This window comes from Callorhinus ursinus, unplaced genomic scaffold (genome assembly GCF_003265705.2).
Source record: "Callorhinus ursinus isolate GAN/ISIS: 27379988/994484 unplaced genomic scaffold, GSC_fseal_2.0 scaffold11, whole genome shotgun sequence".
Classification (NCBI taxonomy): Eukaryota; Metazoa; Chordata; class Mammalia; order Carnivora; family Otariidae; genus Callorhinus; species Callorhinus ursinus.
Window position 1 is genome coordinate 58,891,135 of NW_027397073.1, and position 15,299 is coordinate 58,906,433.

Genomic DNA, 15,299 nt, shown 5'->3' on the forward strand with positions numbered 1-15,299 from the left:
CTCCAAGAAATAGAGTTTTGGGTCAGAGATATATGAAGTTTATATCTTTAAAAAGATATGGTAAAAGTAATCTCCAAAATATTGTACTAATTTACCTTCCTTTTAAGTGTTTAGAGTATGATTTTCCACGCCTTTACTAACAATGAATATCATCAAAATTTTGTATCTCTGCTAATATTATAGGTTAAAAATGGTAACCTATTCTTATTTGCACTTCTTAAATAATGAATATCTTTTCATACGTTTATTGACTATTTTTTTCTGTTACTTACCAAGTCATATCATTTACCCATTTTTAATTGGGTTGTTTTTCTTATTGATTTGTGAGAACTCTTTGCATATTAAGAAACCAAACCCTTTGTCATTTATATTGCACATATTTTCCCTCAGTTTGTTGGCTTCTATTTTACTTTGTTTACTTTATTTTAAAAATCATAACAAATATTTAAAAACCTTTATTTAGCCAAATGTGGCAGTCTTTTCTTTTGTGGTTTTGGTGTTTTATGTCTTGCTTAGAAAGTTCTTCCACACTGTAATATTATAAAAATTGTTACCTATATACCTGCTACTTTTATAGTGTGTTTTTTTTAAATTAAACTTTTTTGATCAAATAGAATTTATTTTGTACAAAGAGCCAGGCTGGGATTTAGGTTTTTTTATTTTTTTCTTATTTCAAATGTCTCACTTTACTGATTAATTCATCTTTATTTACTGATCTGATATGCTATTTGTATCATAAATGAAACCCCTGTGTCTATGTAGGTCTATTTCTATATTCCATGTTGTTCTATTAAAAAAATCCATTGATTTCTGAATTAATCATTTTCAGGAAAACTTAGAAATAGTATAAAGGAATCGGTTTATGGTAGCTGAATTGCATAAGGTGCCTTGAACATCCAGGGCTGCAAGTTGGAACTAGTTAATCGATTTGCTCATTCAACAGATATTTATGATGCCCCTATTAACACTATTGGCCACTATTAACATGTAAGAGTTTTGCTAGGTGCTGAGGGTATGGTGAGTTTTGATTGTCTATGACAATGTGCATCTCACTGAGAATAGTAATTTGGAACACTGCATGTATTGAATTAATTTGGCGGTTACTGGAAGATACTTCAATGAGTGACAAATTTAGGGTAGTTAAACGGAAAGAGTCCTGTTGGGAGCTGAGTCTTAGCTGGGGTGGGCTTGGCTCTGAAGCGTGGTGGCTCATGTGTTTGGATCGGTGGTAGAAAAATAAGCAAGTTGAGTGATGAGTTGCACTTTCCACCATCTACGGCACTTGGGCATTTTCCATGCTGTAAATCTTTATTTTTTTCCACTTCAGTGTGAGCAGGATCCCTTCCATTGGAGTTAGTCCAGAAATTGCTATGTCAATGGGAATTGTGAGTCTAAGCGTTGGGGATAAATTGAGCTTAACATGTAATGCAGTCCACTTAAAATGGTCCTTGATCATTCTTCATCTTCCCCAAATAGTGAACGGTGCTGGAGTCATCGTAGCATCAGGTTTCCGATGCACATCATGTATAGACTGTAGGGCGCATGCTCTGGTGGATGAAATGATGACCCCCACACTACAGTGGGGTCCAGCGCTGCTTGTCACCAGTCACACCGGGGATAGGCTGCTTCCAGGAAGATGGCACTTTCTGTGCCCAAAGCTGCCCCAGTCTTCAGTATCAATAGCCATTCTAGAGGCATAGCTTCTCCTTTATTCTGATTACTAGATTAACTTAGAATTCTGATTCCTATAGTCTGCCTGCAGTCCCAACCAAACCCCAAGCCCCGTCCCATCTTCCTGGGCTGTCATTTACCTCCAGGAGTCAGCCCAAAGTGCGTGTGGCCAGAACTCCTGGGGCAGTGGACCACAATGGGCCTCCCAGCTCCCTGCCTATCTTTGCTGCTCTGTCGGTCAAGATCCAGGTGCCATTTGGCACAACTCCCAGCCCTTCGGCGGGCTGGCCTCTCCATTGGTCTTTTATTTTTTTAATTTTTATTTTTTTTAAAGATTTTATTTGTTTACTTGACAGAGAGATAGAGAGAGAGCACAAGTAGGCAGAGTGGCAGGCAGATGGAGAGGGAGAAGCAGGCTCTCCTCTGAGCAGGGAGCCGCCAGATGTGGGGCTCGATCCCAGGACCCTGGGATCATAACCCAAGCCGAAGGCAGCCACTTAACCGACCAAGCCACCCAGGCGCCCCTCCATTAGTCTTTAGACTCTGGCCCATCCTCCCTCCCAGACTGAGAGAGCCTCAGAGCGGTCTTCTGGCGTTCATCCAGGTAAATTAGGTCCCTGAAGTTGGAGGTAATAGCTATCAGAAAGAAGCAATTAGAGAAGCATTTGTTTTTTTGGATGGGGAAGGTGGTTGGTAAGTGAAATTACTATTTAAAAAAAAAACATGTAAAGGAAGCCCAATGTGGGGCTTGATCCCAGGACCCTGGGATCATGACCTGCGCGGAAGGCAGACGCTTAACGACTGAGCCACCCAGGTGCCCCTAAGGAGCAACTCTTATTATCATCATTGTGCAGTTGAAATGGAAGCCCAAAGAAGTTAACAACTTGCTTTGGTACCCTTGGTTAGTTAGCAGCAGGACTGATGTTCATTCGCCTCCAGGCCATTCTAGAAACTGTGGTTAAACCACCCCTGCCTCCTGTAAAGGGAGTGTGGTCAAAGTTTGGTACGTAAGTTGTGATTAAGCTCAGCATTGGCCTCAAAAATGATAGTGGCCAAGGTTGATACACGACCAGGTTTGGTTATTGGTGTGCTTGTCCTCAGTGAGGAAGGGGGAAGCCCATGTCTCTGGAACATTCATTTTAGCTGGGGGGTTGTGTCTACTCCCAAGGCTGCAGTTTTGTACAGGATGGAGCCTATCCGGATGAAGGTGACTTCAGTGGTGACATTTGAAGAATGGCTGAAGGGATTTTCTTTGTCTCAGGAGGTGTTGAAACAGAGCTGGGGGACCAAGCAGTGGGGGCACAGATATGCTCACTAGGTATTTTCGGAAGCTCAGAATAGCATTTTGCACAGGTACATTTCTGATCACTGGTGGAAGGAGAGGGAAGACCATGGTTCTGGGTTGGGAGATGTCTGCCAGGAACCTTCTAGTAGCTGCTAAAGTGGGAGAGGGCCTGGCCCTCAGTCAGCCTTTTGGCGTGAACTGGAAGTCATTGCTGTGCATTTCCCATGCTGCCCTCTTAGCGGAATTAGGCCATTGGGTATTGAAATGAGACGTTGAAAGTATTTTGCAGCATTCTTTTTTAAACTGCATACCCTTGTTCAAGTTTGTTGAAAAGAATAGTTCAAAATAGCTGGATCTTTTATGAGAGCCAATGTAAGTGTAAGTGTGTGGAATTGGAAAGACAAATCAGTAAGGGTCTGACTAGATGCTTGTTTACAATGGCTCCACGGGCTCCAGTCTGCTGCAGTGAAGGATTGGGGTTGGGGTCTTTCCTTTCAGCTCCGGTTGCTGAGGATTTATTGGGATAGTACCTTTATTTTTTTGCTATGGCACTCTCTTCTGGAAAGTGGTGGGGAAATGGAGTCACAGTGAGCTGGGACGTGTGGTACTTCGCTCTGAGGTGGAACCTGACACAGCCCTACTCAGTTTCCGGTTTGCATGGGAATTCCCCCTTGTGAACGGTGACATTTCACACATATGACACGTGTCATTGCTCTCTGAATCGACAGGCCTCACCTTAGCTGGAATGTTCGTGCTTTTGTTGCCTGTAATCCTCAGATATCATGGAATGGGAGACTTCATTGGCTTAGTTTCCAGATCACATGCAGAGAACACTTGTTAGAGAACCTGAAAGGTGACCGAACCAAGAGCTCTTCTCCTTTGCACTACACACTTTTTCTGGAGGGGTGCGCCACAGCAGGTCTGAGTTGTACAACCCACGAAATTCGATGAAAGGAATGTGGTAGACCTTGGTCTTTTACTTTAGGAAACTCCTTTTGGCCTTGATTTCCGAGGGAAGCAGTTCCTGCCTTAGCAGAGGCCAAGAAGGCCAGATACCTCTGCGGCCGCACCGTCGTGGGCACATAACCCAGTCTAACTGATGAGAGGCGTGCGTCCTGGCCTCTGTCCAGGAGCCGGGGCCCCAGGAGCTGGAATGGAGGAGGATGAGGTGTCTGGGAATGGCAGTGACCCTGGAGGCAGCCCATGGTGAACCGTGTCCAGTGGACTTACCTTGCCAGCCTGACATTGTGGGGCTAGCACCAAAATCTATTTCCCCAGGTGGGTTCTCCAATTACCTGAAAACCCCATTGAGCTAACCAGAATTATGGCCCTCACCCCACCCCATATTTGTGTCCTTCAGGTGTGGAGGGTTCAATGAACCATAGTCCTCAGTTCATGCCGCATTGTTATCCCAGGCCCATGTACAGCCTTTCTTATATTTTAGCTCTAACTAATTTGTTCTTCTTTCTTTACTCCACTCCAGGCCCTCCATGCAGCTCTGACCATTTTGTTGTGTTCCTTGTATGTCTTTTTATTTCTATGCCAGCATTTTTTCCTGTAAAATTCCATTCTGCTTAAAGACACCACTTCAACCTCCAACCCTAACTTTAGGGTATTGGTGAGATTGTCGAGCCAGGTGCGAAATGTAACCATGGGCTTGAAGAGGTGCAACCAGCAACCCAGGTCAGCAGTGGGCAAGTGTGGAGGAATGAGTCATATTAAGTGAAGGTCTTGAGCAGCAGAAGGAAAGGAGAGGCAGGGTGGGGGTGGGGAAAGGATCCCAGATAAGAGAGACCAAGGAGGTCCAGAGAATGATCCCTGTGGAAGAAGCATCTGTGCAAGTCTTAACCACATGGCACCTCAACCTCATCTTGGCTCCCAGCAGGCTCTGTAGTCCCAGCCAGCCCGTATAGGGATAAGGGATTGGCAAGGTGAAGATGTACAGGGCCTGGAGGCCACATAGCCCTTGCACAGCTGGCTTCAGTGACTGGTGCAGAAGAGACAGTGGACACGACCAGGGGATGACAGAGTCTTAAGTCAGAAGGGGCACTGGGAAGCACTCTTTGGCCCTGGCCACCAAACAGCTTCCTTTGGCTCTAGGACCAAAACACTGTGTCCGTGAGCCTCATGAAGGGAAAGACTCACCAAGTGATCAAAAGCCTGTCTCTTTTGCCCCAGGATTATGGGCCAGACATGTTGTATGTGATTTTATTCTGTCAACATCTATTTCTTCTTTTAAAAAAAGAGTGTTTTTTTCCTCACCCTTGACCATCTTGATGTAGAAAGTAGTATCTTGTCATTATTAAAACATTTAATTTTTATTCTAGATCATAAACCTAGAACTTACGCTCTAGAAGCATGCTACCCACTGTTGTTACAGATCTTTTAACATGGGTCCTTTCTCCCTGGGGGACAGTGCAGGACCAGAGCTGGTCCAGGACCTCCTCATAGGTGACACTCAGTGACCCTGGAGGCTGTGTGGAGGGACCTTCTCTTGTTACTGAGGGGGCATCCTACCCTCCCACTTCCCTCCTGCTCATTTGTTGACTGGTAGAGCTAACATTTCCCCCTGTTTGTGAGTTTGTATTTGTTCACTTATAAATTCCTTGATGGCTCAGAACATCATCATTCATCCTGGCATTCATCTTGGGAATTTTTTGTAACTATCTGTTGTTAGTGTTAATATGATATCACGCATCCGAAGCCAATTCGGGAAATGTTTGTTAATTATTAGATTTGCCAAAGGCTGGGGAAGTCCTAAGTGGGTTATACTTTCAGATTCTAAAAAGCCTTCAGACCATGGTGGTAATTAATTCGCTTTCAAATTGTGTATAATTTGTGTTAGAATACACTAATTTATTTTGAAAGCCCAGTACTTTCTTATCACACTTGAATTTCCAAGTTTTCTCCTAATGCCAGCAAAGTTTCGGTGGCAGTGTTTTGAATTATTGTTGCATGAGAGAGGGCAAGGGCTCATAATTTTTGTTTTAAATCTGTGATATCTCTAGCCTACTCTCTCAAATATCTATTGAAATTTAGGACCGTATTTGCCTTATAAATGTCTTATGTACCAGTTGTGAGAAGGGCTCAATGGATTTATGCATCTAACAGGTTCAGTTAATTAGTTTTGAATAGTGTGCCAAGGTGACACTCTCAGTTTTATGACTTTCCATAGATGATGGATTCCGCTACCGTGACAAGGTCAAGCACATAAAATTCCCAATCAAATGCCATGGAAAGCACAGTTCTATGTCAGTTTAATTCTGTAGTAGTCTTTTTGTCAGCATAGCTAGTGATTCCATCTGTCTCAATTTAAGATTAGCCTCAGTCATGCTTTTGTAGCAGGTAATATACATAATGTAATATAATTCCTTATATAATATGAATATATAGCACATGTAATATAAATGGATATTATATGTAATGTAAATATAAAAGTATATTTATTTAGGTTGTAGTAAAGGCTGAGTGGGTGGTAGAGTATCTGTAACTCAGGATTTAGAGGATGCTGCTGCTTTCCCTTTGTGAAATGATTTGTTTTCCATATACGGCTTGGTATTGGGTGGATAAATAATGCTGTTAATTACGTGTTACTTCTAATGAGCAGACATATGTCATCCTCTACTGTAGCTCTTCACCAGAAATGTAATGGCCAAAGTGATTTGCTTGTGTTTATTATTCTAGTCATGGGAGAGTAGCAGGTGTCACAACGGAATCAATCTTGGATTGGTAATAGGTGGTCACGAAGGCAGAAAATGGCAGGCTAGAACACATTGACCCATACCTATTATATAATCTCAAGTAATGATGGTCTGTTTTGCTCCAAGGGACTGGAATACTACATTGCAGAAGGCATCCAAGCCAGGGTCTCTGAATAGGTCAGAGGGTTCCACCAGATACCCCACCCCCTTCTGCTTCTTTTAAAAGCTCTTATTACTGAATGGTCATAAAAAGAGTTTTGTCTATCCTAATGCTTCCCAACAAGACAGGATTACCAACAACTTGGTCCTGGCAGGCAGCCAGCCTGCAACATTTCAGTGATGCTCGCTGCCGTGGCAACCCCACTGGGCCTTCCGTGGGTGCAAGTAGATATAGCTGCTGAAGAAGAGGTGCAGCCCAGCAGGCCAGTGAGCATGGCCTTGGTTTGAATGATGTCATGCCAGCCTGGGCCACTGGGAGACCATGGTGGCCACCTGCCCAGTAGCTAAATATGGGTGGGTGGCATTTTCCAAATAAGGACATTGGGAAGATCATGGGTTTAAAGAAATGGATGGTGATACTGGTATAGTGTCATACTATACAAATCAATCTCATAAATTAGGATTTAGAATTTGTGAGAATTCAGAGACAAGGCACAGGATGAATTTATCTTGTTCCCCTTCTGAAGAAGTGGGGTGCAAAGGAAATGAATGGGTTCAACAAGCTGTAAGGATAATTCTTAGCCTATTTAGAGGAATACATAGGTTTTTAAGTTTCTTAAGTGAGCTGCATTGATTAGGACTGGGGCAGAGTTGCTGCAACAAGAGACTTGAAAGTGTAGTGACTGAAGCAGGATGGAAATAATTTCTTTCTTCTCTGTTAGTCCTGGTGGCTGGTTCAGGGTGGGTTTGGTGGCTTATGAGGCCAACACATTGTCTCTGTTTCTGTCCTGTTTGCCGGAACCTAGACCTATGGTTGCTTCTACCAGCAAGGATGACCGAGTGCCCAGCTAAAACTCAGGGTTCTGTTTCTAACAGATGAGGGGAGAGTGGGGATCCCCGACAGGTTCCCCTCTCCGCACCTTTTACATTCCCACCAGGTCATTGCCACGATGTGAGTTTGAAGAATATGAGTTCAGGCCTTGACTGGAACTTTGAATTGGTTCTTCTCTCAAACTCTGGACTTGAAAGAGAGGGAAGCAAGATGGGGTCGTGGAAGAGCAGACGGTTCCAGTGAGACCCACCTGACCGAATCCTGACTCAGTCACTTGCTATTTGTGTGACCTTACGTTGTGCTGTTGAGCTTCTCTGCGACTCAGATCCCTCACCGTAGAACGTTGCCAACGATGTCTACCTCACAGAGTTGTTGTGATAGTTACACAGCAGAAGTAAAAAGAGAACCCAGGAAGGAGCATGCCTGCCATGTGCTAAGTTCCCACTAAGAGTTAGTTATTCCTCTCTAGGAAGAATTGTAGATGTCACCAACTTCCCGAATGCTTCTAGGTGAACAAGTTGGTTTGCTTGGAAGCTTAATATAATTTGCATTATTGCACAAGGATTACATCACTTTACAGTAAAGATATTATTCCTTTTTCAAATGCAAATTTTAGAATTCGGTTGATGTGCTGATGTTCACCCACAGGCAACTCTTGCCGTCAGGACACATCTTCCTCAGTCCCTGTCACACCAATGCTACAAGTGTATCAATATATAGCGAAAGAGGGTAAACAGAAAAGCAGGTTTCCTTGGGGAAATGATGTGTGACACTGCCTCATGGGGATCTGAGGGGCAGTACGTGACCTCAGAGGAGGCTTTGAGGCCATGATGAGATGTGGCGCTCACAGAGGGCAGATGTGCTCCTCGTGGCCTCCATTCCTGTGGTCCTGGGCAAGCCCCTGGCAGGTGCTGCTTTGAGGAGGTGAGACTCTGCTGGAGCACCGTGCGCTGTGAAGTGTGAGAGGTGGTTAATGGCATGCCAGGGATGTGGCCTATGAGGTCCTTAGGGAGGCAGCTCCAGAACTGGGTGCCGGCGCTAAGTGACAGAGACCATCGTGAGAACTGAAGCGGTGGAGTCAGAATTTATGAGGCTTTCCTGGTGTTAAAAAGGAGACAACAGGCCCACAGTGGAGTCACTTGTGTTAAGCCTAGGTCAGGAAATTAAGACATCATACCTGATCTCATGGCAGTGTCAGCCTCTGCCAGGACTTTTGACCTCTAGGCATTACCTTGTCACTAGTGAGGTCATCCACCTGAGAGATGCCTTTTGTCCCCACACAGGAAGGTGACCTTGTCTGAAACAACCCACTCTATGCTAGAAACTTCCTTTACCTTCCTTCCTCTGCCTATAAAAGCCTCTTGTTTTGTACAGCTCTTTGGAACTCCTCTCTATCTGCTAGATGGGTTGCTGTCTGATTCATGAGTTGTTGAGTAAAGCCTGTAAGATCCTTGAAATTTACTCAGTTGAGGTTTTTTTTTTCTTTAGCAGTGGGAATGGCACATAATTTGTGCAGAGGGTCTTCCTTTCCCTGCCCTGCGAAGCAGCCCGTCAGGGATTCATGCCCTCTCGGGTGGGCCACGGGGAAGCCGCATTCCCCCACATCACTACTGCCCTGTGTGTGTGCTGCCATGCCTCCCTGGCCGGGGTGCACACCTGCGTGCACACAAGCAGTTCTCCAGAGGGTTTTGCTTGCGTTCAGCGGGCTGTGAGGGGCAGCAGAGGTCCTTGCCTCCCAGCCTGGGGGGCTTGCAGCCACAGGGCGCACTGGCCATCGACCCCACTGCGCACTGGGAGCCCCTGCTGCTGTTCCAGCCTTGGGAAGTGGCAGGAGCCTCTTAGTTCCCTCTGGTGTGGTAACTTTTCACAGGAACCCTGAGATTGCCATCAGGGATGGGGGGCGGAATTCATTTGGAGACCTTCGCCTTGTTTCTCCCCATGGCTCCTTCGTCTTTTATGAACGGAACCCATCCCTTGCTCAATGTCCACAGGCCACCTGATGCTATGGGGGCCCTTGGGCCAGGCAAGGAAAGGGAGTCTGTGGCCTCTCAAAGTGGCTTCCGGGCCTGTGGTGTCCTGGGGGCTCCAGCTCGCCGCCCTCTCTCCTGTCCAGAGCTGACCTCAGATCTCAACAACAGACTGTTGGTCCTAGAGTGGACCCCTTTGCTGAGCACCGGGCAAAGCCAGAGTGTCAGCCTCTCAGAGTCAGGAGACAACAGGCCCATCATAGGGAATTGTAAGTTCGAGTTAAGGTGGTCTTTCCAAAAGAGCAACTTGGATGGGACTGGGTAAGAATCATGATATCATGGTGCAGGATTGGTGGAAACGGCAAGAGGAAGTTTTTGAGGGGTTCAAAGGATCGTGGGGTGTGAACTGTCTGTTGCTGCGTCCCATTGAAGAGTCCCTGGGCCTTCTGGGAAGTTCCTGTCGGAAGAATCATCCCATTTGTCTGGGCAGGAAGGGTAAAGAAATGCTAATGTGATGGAAGGACAGCCAAATCCTGTTAAAGTAGCCCAGAGGGGGCAAGTGTAGTGGGGGAGGACATTCATTCTCAGTGTTTCCTTCACGGCCTTTTGTCTTCTAATAAAAGATATGTTTTTATTCATAAACGTAGATGGGATAAATGACTATAAAGCACTTGCAAACAGGCCCTGACAGGCTTACCAGCACAATGAAGACCTATGACAGTGCTTTAATAATTCAGCCCACAGACCTACTTTTGATACAGTTTTGTTTGAAATCATTTATTTTCCTTGATTTTGTGATTTTTTTTCAGTTCTGTGTGGTAAGTTTCCCTATACAGGCATTACTGGCATCTGAGGAGAATGCCTAACAGGTATACAAATAACATATGTGCTTGAAAATATGCTTGAAAGCTATAAAACAATTGTTACTGAAAATCAACAGGATATACATAACATCTGAATTATCTATCTCGTTTACTTGAACATGAAGTATTGCCTTCAGTCACATCATAAAACCTGAATGTTTATACAGTGCCTATCTGAAAAGTGACCTCTAGGCATTACCTGGTCAGCACTAGTGACGTGGAAAGCTGTGCCTTGTGTAGAGAGCACCCTTCCAAGGTATCTGATTCTGGCCTTTTCCTTGCCTTTGATATGTTTTACAGTTTTATAAGTTGTAGGTAACTGGTAGCAATGCAAAATAGTTACTGTCTATAGACATGGAAAAAAGCTCTTTGTGTGGTTAAAACGACTATCCCTCCCCATTATGAAGAAAAGCCAGTTTCTTGTATATCTGTAAATTCGTTTCAACCATTAATTCGATCATTCCTTTAATCCATGTAAATTTGTGCTTCTCTGACTTCTCCTTTGAACTGATTGTAACATCTTACTAATACCCTCATTAATAATGAGGTCAATAAAATCTTTAACATATGTTTATTTTATATCTTATGAGGGTCATCGTTTTACCTTTGGTAATTATTCTTTAACATAAAATTTTATGGTCTCTATTAAAAATAACAAAGGTACTGTGCTTCCTTTAACCAGTGACAGAAATGGACCCTAGTAAGAGGAACTTGGATCCAAAAAGTGGAAGAACTAGGGCTTCAAAACATTGGAAGTTTTTCTCTTAATATTGTAAAAATGAGTATAGACTCATAAACAACCAATGGGTTAAAGAAGAAATTACAATGGAGTTTAGAAAATAATTTGAGATGAATTAAAATGAAAACACAACACCCTCAAATTTATGGGATGTTGTAAAAGCAGTGCTCAGAGGGAAATTTATAGCTACAAATGCCTGCATTTAAAAGATTTTAAATCAATAACCTAACTTACATGAAACAGAGATTAGAAAAATCAGAGGGAAAATTAATGAAACCAAAAGTTGGTTCTTTTTTTTAAAAAAAAGATTCTATTTATTTATTTGAGAGAGAAAGTGAGAGAGTGAGCCTGAGTGGGGGGAGGGGCAGAGGGAGAGGGAGATGAGAGAATCTGAAGCAGACTCCTCACCCAGCGTGGAGACCGACATGGGGATCGATCTCGGGAGCCTGAGATCGTGACCTGAGCTGAAATCAAGAGTCCGATTTCACTTAACCAGGGAGCCATCCAGGCACCCCCATAAGTTGGTTCTTTGAAGATCAGCAAAATTGATGAACCTTTAGCTAGATTGCTAAGAAAAAAGAGAGAAGCAAATAACTAAATTAAAAAATGAAAGTGAGGATGTTACTGCTGATCTTGTAGAAATGAAAAGAATTATGGGAGAATACCATGAGAAGTTGTATGCCAAAAAATTAGATAATCTAGATTAAATGGATTGATTCCTAGAATCTATCTACACACTGCCAAAACTGTCCCCCCTCCCAAAATAGAAAATCTGAACAGACCTATAACAAGAGATTGAATCAATTATTAAAAAGTTCAGGATGAGGGGACTTTCAAGCGTCTGACCCCGGGAATTCGAGCAGGCATGAGCCTCTGGGTGGACAAATACCGGCCCTGCTCCTTGGGACGGCTGGACTATCACAAGGAGCAAGTGGCCCAGCTGCGCAACCTGACTCCATCTAAAAAGAAAATTGAAATTAGCACTATTGCAAGCAATTATCACCTTGAAGTTAATCCCAGTGATGCTGGAAATAGTGACGGGGTAGTAATTCAGGAGATGTTGAAAACAGTGGCACAATCACAGCAACTTGAAACAAACACTCAAAGAGATTTTAAAGTGGTATTATTGACAAACTCACCAAAGATGCTCAACATGCCTTGCGTAGAACCATGGAAAAGTATATGTCCACTTGCAGACTGATCTTGTGTTGCAATTCTACATCTAAAGTGATACCACCTATTCGTAGTAGGTGCCTGGCAGTTCGTGTGCCTGCTCCCAGGATTGAAGATATTTGTCATGTGTTATCTACTGTGTGCAAGAAGGAAGGTCTGAATCTTCCTTCACAACTGGCTCATCGACTTGCAGAGAAGTCGTGCAGGAATCTCCGAAAAGCCCTACTTATGTGTGAAGCCTGCAGAGTGCAACAATATCCTTTTACTGCAGATCAAGAAATCCCTGAAACAGATTGGGAGGTGTATCTCAGGGAGACGGCCAACGCTATTGTCAGTCAGCAGACTCCACAAAGGCTCCTTGAAGTTCGTGGAAGACTTTATGAGCTTCTAACTCATTGTATTCCTCCTGAAATAATAATGAAGGGCCTTCTCTCAGAACTTTTACATACTTGTGATGGACAACTGAAAGGGGAAGTGGCCCAGATGGCCGCTTACTATGAACATCGTCTACAGCTCGGTAGCAAAGCCATTTATCACTTGGAAGCATTTGTGGCCAAATTTGTGGCACTTTATAAGAAGTTCATGGAGGATGGATTGGAAGGCATGATGTTTTGACATCTTGAGGTCTATCCTTAATTCTTCCTAATATTTCTCAGTATCAGCATTTACATTCAGTTTATATTGGAAGAGCTGCAGGTAAAATAAACTAACTTTACTTAAAAAAAAAAGTTCAGGATGAGATGGCTTTATTGGTGAATGCTACTAAATATTTAAAGAATAGCATCAATCTCTCTCAAACTCTTCTAAAAAAATAGAAGAGAAGGGAATACTTTCTGTCTCATTTTATGAGGCTAGCATTGCCCTGATACCAAGGTCAAGATAAGAAAACTACAGACCAAGATTCCTATGATACTGATGCAAAAATCCTCAACAAATTACTAGCAAACGGAATTCAGCAGCATATTAGAAAAATTATCCACCATAACCAAGTGGGATTTATCCCAGGAGTGCAAGAGCAGTTCAACATAAGTTCAATCAATGTAATACACCATATATATAGAATGAAGGAATAAAACTTACATGATCATCTCAATCAGAAAAAGCATTTTCAAATTCCAGCACCCTTTCACAATAAAATCATGAAAAAAAAGAGAAATAGAAGGAAACTACCTCCACATGATAAAAGGCATTATGAAAAACCCACCATGTTCAATGGTGAAAGACTGAAATCTTTCCTTCGAAGACAAGGAATAAGGCAATGATGCACACAAAAATCAGTCATGTTTCTGTATACCAGCAGTGAACAATCTTAAAAGGAAATTAACAAAATGGTTCCATTTACAGTAGGATCCAAAAGAATACATAGAAATAAATTTAACCAAAGTGGTGAAAGACTTATGCACTGAGAACTAAAAACATTGCTGAAAGAAATCAAAGAAGACCTAAGTAAATGGAAATATGTATCATGTTTATGGACTGGAAGACTTATTATTATTTTTTAAGGTATAAGTGTTTTTATTTTTATTTTTAATTTTTTTCATAAAGAGAAAATTTTAATAAAGTCCATACTCAGTGGCACTTTTAACTAAATCTCTAAAAATCCATCCAATAAGGTATAAAATTTTAAAAATCAGATATTCATAATTTTGACCTTTACTCGGAATTTTGTATTTTTTCTTTAAGTATTTTATTTTGTGTTTTTAAATATTTTATTCACTTATTTGAGAGAAAGTGAGAACGAGCTAGAGCACACAAGTAGGGGGAGCGGCAGAGGGAGAGGGAGAAGCAGGGAGCCTGACGCGTGGCTTGATCCCAGGACTCGGGGATCATGACTGCTTAACCGACTGAGCCATCCAGGTGCCTGTAGTTTATTTTAAATTCCAGTTAGTCAACATATAGTGATGTGTTATATTAGTTTCAGGTATACAATATAGTGATTTCAACACTTCCATTACAACACCCTGTGCTCATCAGTACAAGGGTTTCCCTCTGAATTTTTGCTTTTGTTTCTCTTGACTCAGGAGACATATCTAGAAAGAAGTTGCTATGGCCGATGTCAAAGAAGTTATTGCCTGTGTTCTTTTCTAGGATTTTTATGATTTCATGTTTCACATTTAAGTCTTCAATCCATTTTGAGTTTATTTTTGTGTATGGTGTAAGAAAGTGATCTGGTTTCATTCTTTTGCATGTTGCTGTCTAGTTTTCCCAACACCATTTGTTGAGGAGGCTGTGGAAGACTTATTATTGTTAAGATGGCAATAATACCCAAAGTGATGAACAGATTCAGTGCAATTCCTTTCAAAATTCCAATGGCTTTGTTTTTTTGCAGAAATGGAAAAGCCAGTCTTTAAATTCATATGGAATTGCAAGGGGCTCCAAGTAGCTAAAATAATCTTGAAAAAGAAGAACAAAGTTGGAGGACTCACACTTCCTGATTTCAAAACTCACTAAAAATCATCAATAAGCTAAACAGTGTGATACTGGCATAAGAATAGACATGAAGACCAAAGGAATAGAATTGAGATTCCAGAAATAAACCCATACATCTATGGGCAATTGACTTTTGACAAGAGTGCTGAGATCATTTAATGAGAGAACAGTAGTCTCTTCAACATATGGTGCTGGGACAACTAGATAGCCACATGTTTCAATTGAACCCTACTTCATACCATATACAAAAATTAACTCAAAATGGATCAATTACCTAAATAGAAGATCTAAATCTCTTAAGTTCCTAATGGAAAACAGGGTTAAATCTTCATGACCTTGGATTTACTGATAGATTCTTAGATATAACAACAAAAGCATAAGCAACAAAAGAAAAAATGCATTGGTTGGATTCCATTTAAATTAAAAAATTATGTGCATCAAAGGACAATATTAAGAAAGTAAAGAGACAACTTACAGAA

At 42.3% G+C, this 15,299-nt stretch overlaps 1 protein-coding gene and 1 pseudogene across 1 annotated transcript in view; both read left to right on the forward strand.

Moving 5' to 3' along the window:
- Positions 1-15,299, forward strand: part of RAB31 (RAB31, member RAS oncogene family) — a 133,458-nt gene that overhangs the window by 16,638 nt on the left and 101,521 nt on the right. The window lies entirely within an intron of this gene.
- Positions 12,033-13,137, forward strand: LOC112835238 (replication factor C subunit 3 pseudogene; annotated as a pseudogene).